The sequence below is a fragment of the Hibiscus syriacus genome, unplaced genomic scaffold (genome assembly GCF_006381635.1).
Source record: "Hibiscus syriacus cultivar Baekdansim isolate YM2019G1 unplaced genomic scaffold, ASM638163v2 tig00111779_pilon, whole genome shotgun sequence".
NCBI lineage: Eukaryota > Viridiplantae > Streptophyta > Magnoliopsida > Malvales > Malvaceae > Hibiscus > Hibiscus syriacus.
Window position 1 is genome coordinate 1,250,781 of NW_024063176.1, and position 18,068 is coordinate 1,268,848.

Below are 18,068 nucleotides of genomic sequence, written 5' to 3' on the forward strand. Positions count from 1 at the left end.
CGGCGTAATCTACATTGAATTATCATCTAAAAGTTGAACCTATAATCAACAATGGGCATCATCAGAAATAATAAACGCTTAACTGGTTTCAAAATAGAAGATTGCAACAAAGTATATAACATATTAAATATAGAAAATATTAAAAATCACTAAATTATTAGTAAAATTATAAATGAATCATTTTAAATTAAGAAAGATTACAATCATACTTACAGGTTTTTCTGTCTTAGTGACGATTGTCACAATCAATAAATTGAACAACCTAATTATGACTAAAAAGTTAATATATGTTTCAATTTTAACGGCATAGTAACTTATTTGTAATTTTTTAAAATCTAATAACTCATTTGTAATCTTACAAAAAATGAGGGACTTACAGTGTATTCCACCCTTAATACAATCGAATAACCCAGCTATAGCCTATAGTGATACTCCTCTTCCTTGTTATTTTTTCTCGTTATAATCATATTATATATATATTTTAACAAGTTAATAATTTATTTTCTCAATTTCTCAAATTTAAGGAAAATATTAATTATAAAATTGTATCAATCCTGATATGTTAATAATTTGATTTATGCAAATTTTACATGTATTTGTATCATATTATATAATTATATTTTAAAATAGCCATTCAAAATAATTACAAGTGAACCGTTAATAAAAATTATTGGTATCTTTATATTTATCTTGTGGAAGTGCTAAAAAAATATGCTCATTTTTATCTTAATTTATATATATAATACGCAAGTAGTGACTTAGATTAGTTATTAAGATTATATTTATATTATTTTATCGACATTTTACTCTAAAGATTATCTTGAGATATTTTACATAATAATAATAATAATAATAATAATAATAATAATTTCTTTGTAATTTAGATTAAAAAATAAAAAAATGTTTTCATTAACATATTCCATGCATTCATACTACGAATAGTACTTTACCCGAAGTTTTAACTGGACACAATTATCATAAGGTTAAGTTCGAACCGGATAAGTATGAAATTCTCAATCCGACTCGAGACAATGATATACTTTTTTTTTTATATATTTAGTGATAACTACTATAATATCCATCTATATATTTTTTTAATTAAAATCTTATTTTATTAAATAAAAAAATCATTTATGTTTTTTAATTAAAATCTTATTTTATTAAATAAAAATAAAAATCATTTATATATGTCGAATATATGTTTTTACCAAAAATTCAAGTCGAACTTCGAGTTAAATGAAATCTCCTAAACTAATATTGGATTTCAATTGAAAGAAGGTTTGCTTCTCAAGTCAAACCTAGTTCAGATTATTGTCTAAATTAAGATTGCGTTTTACAAATCAATTATCACTTAAATTAACTTTGGGGGTTGTTATTATAGCTAATTGGTGTTGCGGAAGACGGCTATCGGATAGAGCAAAATCGCAACTGATAATTTGAGAAAATAAAAATGATGATAAAAAGAGACACAAAATTTACGTGGAAAACCCCTAAATAAAATAGGGTAAAAACCACGGGCAACGGTAGAAGAATTTCACTATGAGAAAATAGGAATTACAACTTCTCTCGATCTACCAAGGAGAAAACAATGATAATTCTCTCTTGATAAAAAAAAGGAGAAAACAACTCTCAAGAAACTCTTAAATTCTCTCTAGTATTGGAAGAAAGCTAGAATGCTTTGGGATGGTTTTGAAGCTAAATGAGCTAGGGTATTTATAGTTGAAACTTGAGGACTAATCTTGTAAATACCCTAAAGTTTAGGGACTCAATTTGGTAGTTATGCCTTTATTATTTCAACAATTTGCAGTTACTTTATTGACTCCACAATTCCACTTGCACACTTGCACATTCGGTGCATTAATGCACCGAATAATTGGTTAAATTTCAACAATCTCCCACTTGAAGATTTGATTGGAGCAATCATATCTTCACACCATTTTTTTACCTTGTACCATCATGTTGCTTACGTCTCTGACAGGCCACAAGAGGATCGACACCAGGTAAATTTATCAGCGTTGATCGCCTTCGTCATGAAATCTGCTATGTTGTCTTTGGTATGGATCTTCTGCATATCTACCGTCCCTTCTTCCACCTTTTCACGAATGAAATGGTACTGAACTCGTATGTGCTTTGTCCTTGAATGAAATGCTGGATTTCTTGCTAGATGCAAGGCACTTTGACTGTCACAAAACAGAGAGACATACTATTGATTGTGCCCAAGCTCCTCCAATAGCATCTTCAACCAAATTGTTTCTTTACTGGCTTGTGTAGCTGCTACATATTCTGCTTCTGTTGTGGATGTAGCCACAACTGACTGCAATTTTGAAACCCAGCTTACAGCTCCACCAGCAACTTTGAACACATATCCTGTAGTAGATTTGCTTTTATCCAAATCCCCTACATAGTCAGAATCGACATACCCATTTATAAGTAAGTTTGATCCTTCGTAACATAATGCAACATTTGAGGTCCCTTTGATGTATCTTAGGATCCTCTTTACAATATTCCAATGCTCTTTGCCTGGATTCTCCATGTACCGACTAATCACTCCCACTGCTTGTGCAATGTCTGGTCTTGTGCATATCATAGCAAACATTAAACTTCCCACTGCTGATGCATACGGCACTCGAGACATCTCCATCCTCTCTTCTTCACTGCTAGGACTCATACTGGAGGATAATTTGAAGTTAATAGGAAGAGGGGTAGAAATTGGCTTACAATCTTGTATGTTGAATCGTTACAAGATCTTCTTCAAATAATTCTTTTATGAAAGCCAAATCTTCCTATTACTTATGTCTCGGTGAATTTACATCCCTAGAATCTTGTTTGTCGATCCCAAGTCCTTCATTTAAAATTCCCTAGCCAATTGTGCCTTCAATTCTTCAATATGATCTTTGTTGGGTCCTGCAACCAACATGTCATCCACATACAACAACAATATAACAAAATCGTTATCACCAGACCTCTTGAAATAAGCACAAGGGTCAACATTAAGTCTGTTGTATCCAAGGCACATAATGAAGGAATCAAATCTCTTATACCAACACCTCGGCGCCTTCTTTAGACCGTACAGAGATTTGTTCAACCTGCAAACCAAGTTCTTCTTTTCTTTTTCTTCAAAACCTTCAGGCTGGAGCATATAAATTTCTTCTTCAACATTTCCATGAAGAAAAGCTGTTTTAACATCTAGCTGCTCTAGATGTAAGTCCAATGTAGCACACATTGCCAAAATTACTCGAACTGTTGTTAGTCGAACCACAGGAGAAAATATTTCATTGAAATCAATACCTTCTTTTTGAGCATATCCTTTGACCACCAGTCTTGTACGATACCTCTCAACTTGATCGTCACCATTTCGCTTGATTTTGAAGACCCATTTGTTACCAATTGGCTTCCTTCCTTATGGTAGTGGCACAAGGTCCCATGTATTATTTTTATGAAGGGCTTCGATTTCTTCTTGCATCGCCATCATCTACAGTGAAGCATCTGAGCTGTTTATTGCCTCCTGGTATGTTGATGGCTCACCGTCCTCTGTTAAAAGACAGTATGCAATATTACCTTCTATAACATAATCTGAGTGCCAATTGGGACGTCTTCTCACACGATCTGATTGACGAGTTGTTGGAGCTTCAGAATTCTCTGGTTCTTGTTCATCTTGTGTTAGTTCTGCTTCAGAATAATCTGTGTAGTCTCTGACTTTTCAGTGCTATCATCGTCTTATTTTCTTTGTAGCTTATCTTCTACAAAGATGACATCCCTACTGATGATCACTTTACGGGCAGTGGGATCCCATAAGCGATACCTCTTTACTCCATCAGCATACCCCAAGAATTTGCATTTCCTGGATTTTGGATCCAACTTTGAGATTTCTTGGGAGTTGTACATCACGTACACAATACTTCCAAATATATGGAGGTTTGAATAATCAGCTGGTTTACCAGTCCACATCTCTATTGGTGTCTTCAGCTCTATTGCAGTTGATGGAGCTCGATTCACCAAATAACAGGCGGTATTGACTGCTTCTGCCCAGAATGATTTTTCTAGGCCTGCATCCCTCAACATTGCTCTTGTTCTTTCTAACAAGGTTCCATTCATCCGCTCTGCCACTCCATTTTGTTGAGGAGTGTTCGCCACTGTGACCTGTCTTTTGATGTCTTCTTTCCTACAAAAGTCATCAAATTCTTCGCTTGTGTATTATCCTCCATTATCTGTTCTGAAACACTTGATCTTATTTCCAGAATCAAGTTCCACCCGCGCTTTGAAGATTTTGAAAGTGGAAAACACATCTGACTTCTTCTTAATAGGGTACACCCAACATCTTCTGGAGTAGTCATCAATAAATGAGACAAAGTATTTTGCTCCACCTAGGGATGTAACTGGTGCTTGCCATACGTCAGAGTGAACCAATTCTAGAACACTTTTGCCTCTAGAATTTGATGTGTTGAATTTCAACCGGTGCTGCTTACTTGTTATGCAATGCTCACACAAAGGAAGTGATACCTTTGTTAAGCCTGTAAGTAGATTTTGCTCCACAAGGACTTTCATTCCTTGTTCTGACATGTGTCCAAGTTTCTGATGCCATAGCATTGCCGAATCTGAACTACATGAGGCAACAGAGGCTTCTACTTCTACCAAAGTCTCTCCCTTCAGCATGTACAAGTTTGCAGCTATCTTTTCACCTTTCAGCACCACAAGCGCTCCACGGAACATCTTCATGATTCCTTTCCGTGTTTCAATCTTGCTTGCATTATTATCCAACAATCCGTAGAATAATAAATTTTTCTTCAGGCCTTTCACGTGCCGCACATCTCGAACAACTTTAATTGTTCCATCATACATCTTCAATTTGATGGTTCCCACGCCAATGATCTCTAAGGCATGATCATTGTAACTATACACAGATCCTCCTGAGACAGGTTCATAATGATGGAACCATTCTCTTCTTGAGGTTATGTGATATGTTGCTCCCGAATCAATGAGCCATATGTCTGCATATCTCTTTCTACCTTCCACGGTTGTTGACGCTTCACAAAATAGAGCATCTCCATCATCTGAAGTGTTTGCGGTATTGCCTTGTGGATTGGAGTTTTTATTTAGACTCCAACAATCCTTCTTCAAATGACCATTCTTTCCACAATTGTAACACTTTAAATTCTTCTTGCTCCTCGACTTCGATCTACCATATTTTTGACTGCTGCTTTGGCCACGTTCTGTTGATCTCCCTCTCATCGTTGTCATCGTTGTCAATGCTTCTGCTTGTTGCAGATTTACTTGCCTGTCTTCCTTGTTCTTGCGCCGATTTTCTTCTTGTAGAACAACAGCTGTAACGTCATCGAAGACTAGACTGGTGACATTACTATTTGTCAAGTTGATGATGAGTTGATCATACAAATCCGGTAGACTTTGAAGTAGAAGTTCAGCACGTTCTTGTTCTCCTATTTTACAGCTTAAGGATGTAAGTTGAGAAAATAAAGTGTTCAGCGTGTTTAAGTGCTCCGTCACTGAAGTAGATTCTGGCATCTGGAGAGTGTACAATTTCCTCTTAAGGAAAATTTTATTGTGCAATGATGTGGCCTCATACAATTTGGTGAGATGATCACATATCTCCTTAGATGTCTTCTTCTCCTCGATGCTTGACAATACTTCATCTGCTAATGCTAGATGAAAGTTTGCCATAGCATTCCCGTCCATTTCGATCCATTTGTTGTCATCTGTGAAATCCACCGGCCTTTCACTAATAGCTGCTAGACAACCGTCTTTCCTCAGGATGGCATTCATCTTCAATTTCCACAATGAGAAATTTCTCCTATTGAATTTTTCAATATCAAATTTCTTTGCCATAGCTTCTTTTACGGATAGCTCCCACTATTTCACTATCGTGAATAGTTCTCTAGAACCTTCAAAAAATGGGTAATAACTTCTTATTTTCTTATGTTGGATGATCCACCTTTTGGTGGCAACCACAAAGACAATAAGCAGATATTACACACTCAAATCTGGCTCGGATACCAATTGTTGCAGAAGAAGGCTATCGGATAGAGCAAAATCGCAACTGATAATTTGAGAAAATAGAAATGATGATAAAAAGAGACACAAAATTTACGTGGAAAACCCCTAAATAAAATAGGGTAAAAACCACGGGCAACGGTAGAAGAATTTCACTATGAGAAAATAGGAATTACAACTTCTCTCGATCTACCAAGGAGAAAACAATGATAATTCTCTCTTGATAAAAAAAGGGGAAAATAACTCTCAAGAAACTCTCTAAATTCTCTCTAGTATTTGAAGAAAGCTAGAATGCTTTGGGATGGTTTTGAAGCTAAATGAGCTAGGGTATTTATAGTTGAAACTTGAGGACTAATCTTATAAATATCCTAAAGTTTAGGGACTCAATTTGGTAGTTGTGCCTTTATTATTTCAACAATTTGAAGCTACTTTATTGACTCCACAATTCCACTTGCACATTCGGTGCATTAATGCACCGAATATTTGGTTAAATTTCAACAATTGGTATATCCATTCATTATTTAATTGCACTAATATCAATGGATAATATTCTAAATGATAAAATCCATTACCAGATTCTTTTTAAAAAATTAATACTCGAATCTTAATTTTTAAAATTAGATTTTCACCCTATAATAAATATGCAAAAAACGATAAATTATATTTGACCCTAGAAAATTAAATATTATTAAGACTTTTTCTCAAGTGAGAAAAACATAACATACTTCAACTTTGATATGTCATGTGAAAAGGCTAAACCTAAATTACTTAATTCTAAAATATCAATATTTAACAATAAATATTATCTTTGGCATCATTATTATATAAAAATAATAATTAACTAATTAATCTAAAATGTGCTCAAATTATGACACGGGATAAGATTCACTAACTCGTCAATTTTACATGAAAATGTACTAATTAGATAAATCTAAATAAATGGTTGAGATTAAAATTTTATTATTTCATTATTTTCATTGGATAATACTAATGCACACGGTTTTAATCTCAATCATTCATTTAGATTCATCTGATAGCTATATTTCGTGTAAAACTAATAAATTTTACAGTGTAAGTGAATTTCACCCCAAATGACATTATTATTATTATTTTACTTTTATCGGATAATTCAAGTAGAACTAGCAAAAAAGTTCAAGTTTTAAGTTTTGTCAAAGTTGGATATAAAAACATTACATCTAATAATATCCTACTACATCAAATGTTATGAAGAAAGCATTCATGTGAACTAATAATTTTACATATATGTTATATATAAGTTTTTTGAAACTTAACCTGAGTATGCACTCCTCACCCACTCCCCCCCGTTGTAAATCCCAAACAGAATAACACCCAGACAAATTCATTCCAACAAAAGAGCCTGAAAAGTCTAATAAGGTAAACGATAAGTCTCTTAAAGCCTAAAAGTAGAGTAAACACTTACACTAGAAGATCCTCCGTATCCGCCATAGGGTTGGGACGAAAGTGAAGATGTGCTGTTGCCCAACTGCGAAAACGGGGACCTATAACTCGAGTCTGTGTAGTTGCTCCTTGTAATTGGATACTGGTGAATGTTCATGAATTCCTGCATTAACCAAAAAATCATGAATCTTAATATCTAAATAAATCCATCTTCGTAAGTCGAACTTGTGTGAATGTTATAAACAATTATGTTTAATTTTTCTCAGGATTTCCTGTATCCAGAAAGTTCTAAGATCATATATCAAGAACACATGTCCAGGTGTGCATCAGACAGAGATGGCAAACACAAGTCCTTTAGTTTAAAAAAATGAAGCCTTTGAGTCATAGAAATCCATAGAGATCAAAAACCCATTGAAGAGAATATAAAGCAGACAACTTACAATTAAATTAAACAAATAGGTTATTTCTTACTTGAATCAGTTGTTGAGCCAACTGAACCAGCATCGAGGTGCCTTAAATTTCGACGGTTATTTCGTCAGATAACCCCCCACTTTCTAAATATATATAAAATTGAAAAAATAAAAATATATATATATATATATATATATATATATATATAAATCAGATGAAATGATGATTATTCTAAACCTAATCATTTAATATAAAGTGTAACACCCCACCTGTATCCAACTCGGATACGAGTCCGATGTGTCTCAATGACTTTTCAAATCATATACTTGTACAAGATAATGAAAATTCCAACTTTTATCAAATAAAACTGCGTAATTTATATAATTTCCACAAAAAGGTTTACAAAACTTATCAAATCTTTTATTTACATGCCAACTACATTCCATATAATAAAATATATATTAATCAAATACTTTTATGATCTTTGGAAAGGAGAAGCTGACCTGACTTGCCTATCTTTGCTCATCTTCTTGTTTCTCGAAACCTACGTGTGAAACACTCACACGCTAAGTCTATGACTTAGTGAGACATATAAAACATATAATGGAACTTTAATTACTTAACAATGTATGAACAATCCACATTTCATATAAGAATATTATACAAACATCATATAACAGTTCATATAACAAACTATATACATGCACATATATCATCATTATCCTAATCAAATCATTGTCATTATCGTTATCATTAATCCATTTAGGACATATAATCTTGTAGTTAACCTTTGTAAACTTTATACCATACATTTCACAAACAAAGCACATAACATCACACAAGGTTTCTTTATGTTATCTCTTTTATTGAGAACTAAAGATATGTAAGTACATTGAGATTGTGTAGAAATGTTGTCACCACAGGTCGTATAAATTCTCACTGAGGGTCATATAAAATTGTTCTGAAGAACCACGTAGAAATATCCCGAAAGACCAGATATATGTCCCGAAAGACCACATAAAATTCTCCTTAAGGACCATATATATATTCCAATGGACCAAATAGGTATACCGAATGACCGCATATATGTTCCAAATGATTACATATATGTCTCGAAGGACCACATAGTACCCTCGACTCTTGGCATGCCAATTATACCCTTAGCTCTCATCTCACATAACATGAGAATTATCATTATATTTGTCACATATTCACATATTCATATCACATAGGCATATAATCTCATAGCTTCTTATCATATAATTCACGTCACATGGCTTATATCTTGTGATCATGTAATCACATAACTTATTATCACATAGCTCATAGTCACATGACGTATCTCATAGACATGTATTTACATACTTTATAATAACATAGCTTATACCATTTCAAACATAGTCACATAGGTCAATATTTAGCTTATTTCACTTTTCATATATTCACATAGTTCATTATCACATAACATGTATCATATAGACTTGTATAACAATGTATATACATAATTACATATGCATGCACTCATGTACAAAAATAAATCATATTAATAATTGGAAATATACTCATCACAAGTCTTATTTCCTCCCAACATTATATACCCAATAGTATGCACTCACGTTAGCCTCACTAGTCCAAGTCATACACGTATCTCTTTCTTGTTCGATCTTATCTTGTTGACTCATCAGATACTCACTTTCGATCGATATCTACACAATTATACGACTTATATGAATATCGGAGTTCAATCGCTTATAACTAATCAATATAACTTAGGCTGAAAGAACCACTTATTTTACCATTTCAAGCTTAATAATATCGGTACTCTAACTATAGTATTGATACTACCCTCTTATGGTATCGATACCCCCTAGGTACCAATACTATTTTGACATTCTATATTTATAACTTGATAATGGTACCAATACTAAACACTTGGTATCGATACCCCCTTTAACCAATACCGATATTACTCTTTAGGTATCGATACCTCTTAAAGATTTCATCCGATTTAATCTTATAGTATCGATATTGTTCCTTCAGTATCGATACCCCAAGCTCAAAATCTACTCATTTTGCTTTGGAAGTATCGATACTTGATGAACAATACCAATACCCCATGCCCAGAACTTATTTATTTTGACCCGAAAATCAACCATACTCAGCTAAATTCCTTATTTTACTCTTCTTTCAAGCCCTTAAACTCAACCACACTTATTCAAATCAACTTATCTCACTTTAACTCATCTTAACATCCCATATTTAACTAGTACTCTTCGATTCAATAATCATGCCAATTAATCACTTATTAATCCACACTGTCATATAAGAATCAATATAAACCACAATGACATATTAACATGCAAACCTGTACACACCGTTTATATCTATTATAAGCCCATGCGCTCTATTGAGAACTTAAGGTATACGAGTACTATGAGGTTGTGCACACATATGCTGTCACCACAGCTCGTATAAAATCCACTAAGTGGCATATAAAATCTATGTCCCGAAGGACCTATCCATATGTTCCGAAGAACATATGTAACTGTCCATATGTCCCGAAAGACATAGGTAAATTATCCATATATCTCGAAAGACATAGGTAACCCTCAACTCTTGGCATGCCAACTATACCTATAGCTCTCATATCATATAATATGGGCATTCTCTTTCGTATCATTTCACATATTCGCATATACATTTCACTTTTCATATGATTTTATAATCATATGTCACTTAGCTTATAACACTTCTCTTGTGTTCATATGGCATGTATATCATTGTCATCTCTTGTTCACATATGATTCCCATACAACACAGATCACATAACACATTTATATCACATATTATGTAATATTCTTATGGAGCCTCATATTTCATTATCATATCTCTCATATCACATGGCTCTTAGTCATACTTTCATATGTTCATATAGTCACCTAGTTCATTTCACATAACCTCTTATGTTCATCTCATATAATATATAAACTCCTAGTTTCTTATCCAGTATAATATAATATGCGGGTAAAATCTCATAATCAAATAACATTTAATAAGTTTAGGCCATAATCCACTTAAGCATATCAACTTTCCTATATAACTTATTTGACACATTTGTATACTAATTTATGTCAGTATCTTTTAACTTATATTCTATTTTCCTTTTTCATTTAATCACTTAGACTTAATTCATATAATTTATACATTGTTATCATATAACTATTTATATATCCTTATCACACCAATTAACATATAACCTTTATTAATCTATCCATATGTTCATGCATACATAATAGTCATGTCAACCACATATACTAACATTTATATATTTATATAATCAAATATTGGAATTAGACTCAATGCGAGTCTTATTTCCATACACATCATTTACAATTAGTATGCACTCACCTTAGCCTTGTTTGAATTGAATCGATTTTAATTATTTGATTCTCAGGAAGAAATTTACGTTCAATATCTACATAATTATACATTGATATAAATATATCAGTATTCCACTTGATATACTCTAATCTTCCATCTCTTATACTAAAACAAAAGTTGATTTCATCTTTTATTTAAGGTATGCATCGGTACATTCCTTAACATGTGTATTGATCCACTAACTATGCATCGATACACAAATTACATTCGATGTATTCATTTTAAGGGGTACATCGATACACTTCCTGTGCATCAATACACACTGAATAATTTTTGAAAATTTACCCTTGATGCATCGGTACATGTTGAATGTGTACCGATGCACACTAGCACAAAATTCACATTTTCTGCACGAAAATCACTCAACTTAGCTCAACTGTGCCATATTTCAACCCATTTCATATCCCTAACTTACATGCTCTTACTTAAACCAATTAATACCCATTTATCACATCTTAAATCTCAAAATCTTATCCAACCTTGGAATTCAAAAAGTAAACTCAATTTTTCATCATGTTCTAAATCCACTTCTAACACCTCATATCTCTTAATTCATTCATTGACAAGTCAAATTTAATCTCCAATTCTTATTGTGAACTCTATTCCAAAATTCCATTCAATAGCTCCTAATCTTTAATCTCTCCTAACTTCAGCATCCTTTGATTTTAAGATAACTTAAGCCTTCCTTAGGTTTAGTTATCATCTAATGATCATAACCCAAACTTAAATTCAACAAGAAATTAACTAATCAGAAAACTCACCTTATCAAGCTTGAACTCACGACAGGAATAAGGAAGGAGAAAGAAAGCTCTGGAGGCTTGATGTTTTTCCTTCCCCTTTACACGTGGAACCATATATATATATATATATCCTCTCTCAATTAAATTATATTTCCTACCAAATGACCATTTTGTCCTTCAATTCTTCCCTATTTATAATTAAATCCTATACAACATTTTTCATATAAGTCCCCAAACTTTTCAATTTATATACTTTGACCAACAAATTCTGAAATATTTCAATTTAATCACTGACTTGATATTGATGATGTTACAAATTTCCCTCCTTAAGAAAATTCGTCCTCGAATTTTCACTGTATTAATATATTAAGCCATTGTCTACGCATCTCCTTTTCATATTCACATATTACCTCTTTAGTTGATCTCTCTGGTTATCATAACCTGACTTCCATTATTTTTTCCTTTATACATTCCCTACTCTTTTCATATCACTTATAATTATCCTTAAGCAACACTCTTATTGTAATTTCAATAGTTAATACTATGTACACTAACTTTTCCTTTGTAAAATCCTTATTCCAATCATAAGATACTTATCCCTTTCTATTATCTTAAAAAAAAATTAGCTGACCCTATTCCCATATATAATGGGGTGAGTGGGAGGTAAGGTAGTAGGCTGCCCCCAACGCCAGGTTGAGAACAGCTTCCGTGGAAGACCTCTGGCAGTCAAAATTATTAATTGCCTACCATGGGACTCGATCCCACGACCACAAGGTTAAGAACCTTGCGCTTTACCAACTGAGCTGGACGGGCAATTTTTTATTATCTTAAACTTTCATGTAAATCTTTAACTTCCGTCAAACATACAAATCCTTTAACTTTAATACATTCGCTATCACATTACTTTGTTATTAAACCTAATTCTCTAAAGCAAAACGTAAACCTTCGTCAAATCATCCACATATATATCCTTTCTAATCAAAATAACTCATCATTTATTTCCTTAACTTATTAAACCTTCATTTTTACTTATCCCTAATACTATTTCCTGGATTCACATTCAAATATTCCATCTACCTTTATCTTTTAAACTACTCACTAATATACACATTCTTAAACTCTTCCAAAACCATATTCTCATCACTTGCTCTTTTAATATTTTTCCTCATAACAACTATCCTCTAACACTGACATTTCTAATTCGTCTAAGCTGATTAGTTGTACCCCTTTCTAATTTACAATCATCATTTGCATACTAACTATATAACTAGTCCATTTCCAATATTACTTCCAATCCCTTGAAGAATAACTCCATTAGATTAACAGAGAATTCAATTCCCTAAATCCGAATATAACACCTCCAACATATCTTGTTTACTTTAGCACTGTGCCTTAATGGATTTGTTACTATAATATTACTACAATTGACTTCTAACTAAATTCTCAATTCTCTTTCCCATTCTCTACTCATATATGGGTATGCAAGCTCAAATCAACCAATAGCATAACATATTTACTGTACAATAAAAGATACTACTATTATCTCTGGATCATCACAGTCTTCATTGATCTTGAGATTATATACTCTAGCCGTAGAGCGTATTTCCTGTTGAGTAGAAGATTCTGTCTGATTTCTTCCTCTACTTCTACCCCGTCCTCTTTTAGATATCAAAACAGATTGTTCCGGCTGTACAGACTCTTTTGTTCCTAATTGAAAATCTCTCATGAAATGTCATGTTTCCCCACATCGGAAACAAGCTCCAGATTTAACTCTATATGTCCCACCATGATATCTTCCACAAATCTGACAATGTCTTTGTTGTGCTCTTTCATCACCAGACCTTACTGATTGAGTCTTCCAACTCTTATTTGATTTGATCCTCTAGCGGACGATGCCATCGATTTAGACCTTACTTAGGATCGAAATTCAGAATCTCTTCCTTTCTTGGGTGGTGCAGAACTTGATGAAGTCCCAATTCTTTTAGACGGTTGGGCTCTTTGCTCCCCAAATTATTCATTTTAAGCTATCTCTAGAGCTTTAGCACGATTGATCACCTCTTGAAATGAGGACATGTTTAACACGATTAACATTTCCTTAAGCTTTGGGCGCAAGCCCTCAATAAACCACTCACATGCATATTTTTCTGTAGGCAATATATCTGTTGCAAAGCGACTTAATTTATTGAACTCATACTCATACACGGTGCGATTCATTTGCTTCAGGTTCAGAAATTCTTGCTTCATTTGTTTGATAAATTGATCTCCTATGTACTTGTGCTTAAACTCATCAAGAAACAGAGACCATGTTACTTGATCACTGGTCATCCTCATAGTAACATTAGTTCACCAAATTCTTACTTTCCCACGAAGCAAGAAGACGACTCCGTCTAACTTCTCCACATCAGAACAGTGGAGTTCCTCTAACATGATCTTTACATTGTTGAGCCAAAGGTCCGCAGCAACAGGACCTTCCTCGACTTCACCTTTGAACTCTGGAGCTCCTAATCCCTTCAACTCCTTCGCAATATTCATTCTCGGAGTTAAAGTAGCAAGAGGTTGGAAATGCGCTAATACCGCGTCTAACGTCCTGAAGAACATATCTTGATTACTTACAGGCACTCCAGAAGGTGCATGTTCTTCACCTTGCCTGGCTAGGGTAAGTGAATTATTGCTCTCAGCTAATCTCTCATCTCCCGCTTCACTTCGGGAGCTATCTTGTCCGGACATCTAATAAGACATAACCAAATATCTCTATTAGCTAAACAACATACTCATTACTCTTATCAGATCAGAAGTTTTTACTACTATATTGGTAAGTACACTTTTTAAGACACTTTGGACTTCGGTTTATGCCGAGAATCGACTAAACCGTAGCTCTGATACCATTAAATATAACACCCCAACTCGTACCCGACTCGGATCATACGTAAATCTACATTTGTTTACATACCAACACCTTTAATACAACAAAATACCTACTGTGCAATTTATAACTTCTGATATGATCTCTTGAGAAGGTATGTTGTTCTGCCGGTCTCAAGTCTGGTCCTCGAGCTTCTTAGTACCTATGTGTAAAACACTTACACGTTAAGTCATAGACTTAGTGAGGCATAAACATATAATAAAGAATTTCTATAATCATAAACATATAATCTAGTATTTAATAATAATTGTGCATATTACCTTATAAATCCACACTGTCATATAGGAATCAATATAAACCACAATGACATATTAACATGCAAACCTGTACACACTCTCTACATCTTTTATAAGCCCATGCACTCTATTGAGAACTCAAGGTATACGAGTACTATGAGTGTAACATCCTCAATACCGGGTTAGTGATTGAAGTGTAAGATTTTTAAATTCAATGACCAAATTAAATAAATTAAAAAGTGAAGGAATTAATTAAAAGATGTTCGTGTAGGATGAATTAATAAGTGAATGAGAAGTAAAAGGGCAAAAGGGTCATTGAGCAAATAAAAGAATAAAATAATAATTAGTGGGTATTATAATACCCATGTGAATCATAATTGAGGAAATAAGTTTCCAGAGACTTATCTTATTCATCTTCTTCTTCTCCCAAGCGTGAAGCACCCAAGCCCAATGTAAGTTTGATTTCTTTTGATTAATCCTTCAAATTCAAGCATGGTTTTGATTAATGAAGCTTTAGGAAAGATGATGGATATGAAAAAGGTCATAAAAATCTCAAAGATTTGTAAGTTATGAAGGATTAAAGATAGGAAGTGGATAAGTGAAATTTTGAATAAGGATGTATAAATGGATTTAGAAGTTGAATTTAACTTGTCATAGGTGTGAATAAGAAGTTATAAGTGTTAAATCAAAGTTTGGATTACATGGAAAATTTAGTAAGATTCTTGGTTTTAAGAACTTGGATGAGATATGGGAGATAATAAGATGTTGAGATGATATAAGTTAATTAAAATGGTTGTAGATGAGTGTAGTAGCATAATAAGGATTTTATACATGAAAATTTAGGTGAAGTATTGATGAATTTCGGGTGAAAATAGTCTATATTAAGCCAAAAATGATTTGGTTAGTTTAAAGAAGACGGCCGAAAATTCTTATCATTGATTTATGAAAATTTCTTATTTTAATTTTATAATATCATTTATTTACAATTTGGTATTAAAATATACGAAAAAATGGAGTAACGTTTTCGGCAATTGTTAGCGACTTTGTCACAGTTTTCCTCGTATTTTACCAAAGTCATCATCATCTATCGACAAATTTACCAATCACTATAGAAACATCTCTATTTCCTTAATTATTTCAATGTCACTATCAAATCCTTAATTTATTTTTTCAGCATCCATTTCTCCTTAATTTTACCCCCCAAAAAATTATGTACCACGTTGAAAAAATAAATATAATTTAGGTGGTGATTTTTCAATTGAACTTTTATATTATCATAGTCACAAATTGAACTAGTGTTACTGGTAGTGTTTTTATTTTTTTAATTTTAAATAAAATAATTATAAATTATTCATCTAAAGATTAAATTCATGTTAAATAAAGTTATATATAAATATTTTATACTTCACTAATAATTACAATATATATATATATATATATTGATATTAAACCCATAATTATGATATGGTGGTAGACACTAAAAAGAACTCTATTATAAAGAATATATATTTATTTAGCCCATATGTTTAAAATTGTGCAACTTAATTGTGATTTTTATATTTGTTCTCTAAATTTATATCGCGAGTCAATTATATGACAAGTTTATATAATTAAATATAATAATTTATAATTGAATAATTAAATTAATTGATTATAATAATTAAATCATTATAATATTAAATCAACGTTATAATGTTGATTTAATATTATAATGATTTAATTATAATATTAATATAATAATGTTGATTTAATATTATAATGATTTATTATAATTAAATCAATTATAATATCAATCAACACTATTATATTAATAATATCCATTTTAAAATTACTTATGTAAATAGTAAATAGAAGTGTTTATTTTCGAATATCAGATATTATTTGACCTGAAATTTCAGATATCGAAAAGTTCAAATCACTAAAATTGTGATCAGTATTTGATAATAAAAAAATGAATGTATGATTTTTCAGATATTCAGAATTTTATATTAAATATCTAGATATTTGAATCCGAACATAAACTTAATTTGATAAAGAATTTAAATTTAAATTTTATATTTACCGACTGTATGCAAGATATAATAGATATTCTATACAAAATATAGATATAGGATTAGAGGTTTAGTGGGCTACTCACTTATGGAGTTGAAGGCGCTTAAATTCTAAAAGCATTATTAGAGTTTTGGATAATCTAAAATTAGAATTTAGACGAGATGTATCTAATTTAATTATCCAATTTTTATATTTAATTCAAAAATATATATCCAAAAACGAATCAAATATTTAAATTTTCAAATCATATCAATGAATCATTTAATCAAATGGGTCGAAACAAATTTTTTACACTTCCCTAATAATAATGGTAAAGTTAGTTTTTCAACAAACCACATGACGTATCTCTATAAAAAAAGTATTAATTTCTTAAATATTTTTTCAGATATTATTTGCAAAAATAAATTCAAAAACTAAAATTAACTTAATTACAAAATAATTAATAAATTAATTTTTTTAATAATCTGAAACAATTACAAAGATAATATCTATTTAGAACATTTCTTAGTAATTGACAACATACACTTTATAGATATAACTATTTAAATCTACGACAAAATTAATTTTAAATGATATAATATTTTTATCTTGGTTTTTTCATAGATTCTTATAATCTTAGGTAAAATACACAAATGGTATACCAGCTATGAGATGTTACGTTGTTGAGTTCCTTAATTATTAAAAATTATAAAATGATATCTCAACTATTAAAAGTTATAAAATAGTCACTCGACTATTTACATGTTTGAAACTCATCATTTTTCGTCAAAAAGTTGGCGGAAGCTAAGTTGTAAGTTAATATGTTGACTGAGATATGATAAAATATAATCCTAGAATCTT

At 31.8% G+C, this 18,068-nt stretch overlaps 1 long non-coding RNA gene across 1 annotated transcript; it reads right to left on the bottom strand.

Moving 5' to 3' along the window:
• LOC120170298 lies at positions 1-7,924 on the bottom strand. The gene is made up of 3 exons (XR_005520758.1): positions 7,897-7,924; positions 7,448-7,588; positions 1-39 (listed from the first exon to the last, which is right to left on the bottom strand). It is a non-coding gene; the product is annotated as an uncharacterized LOC120170298 (long non-coding RNA).
• Positions 7,925-18,068: the final 10,144 nt, after the last annotated feature.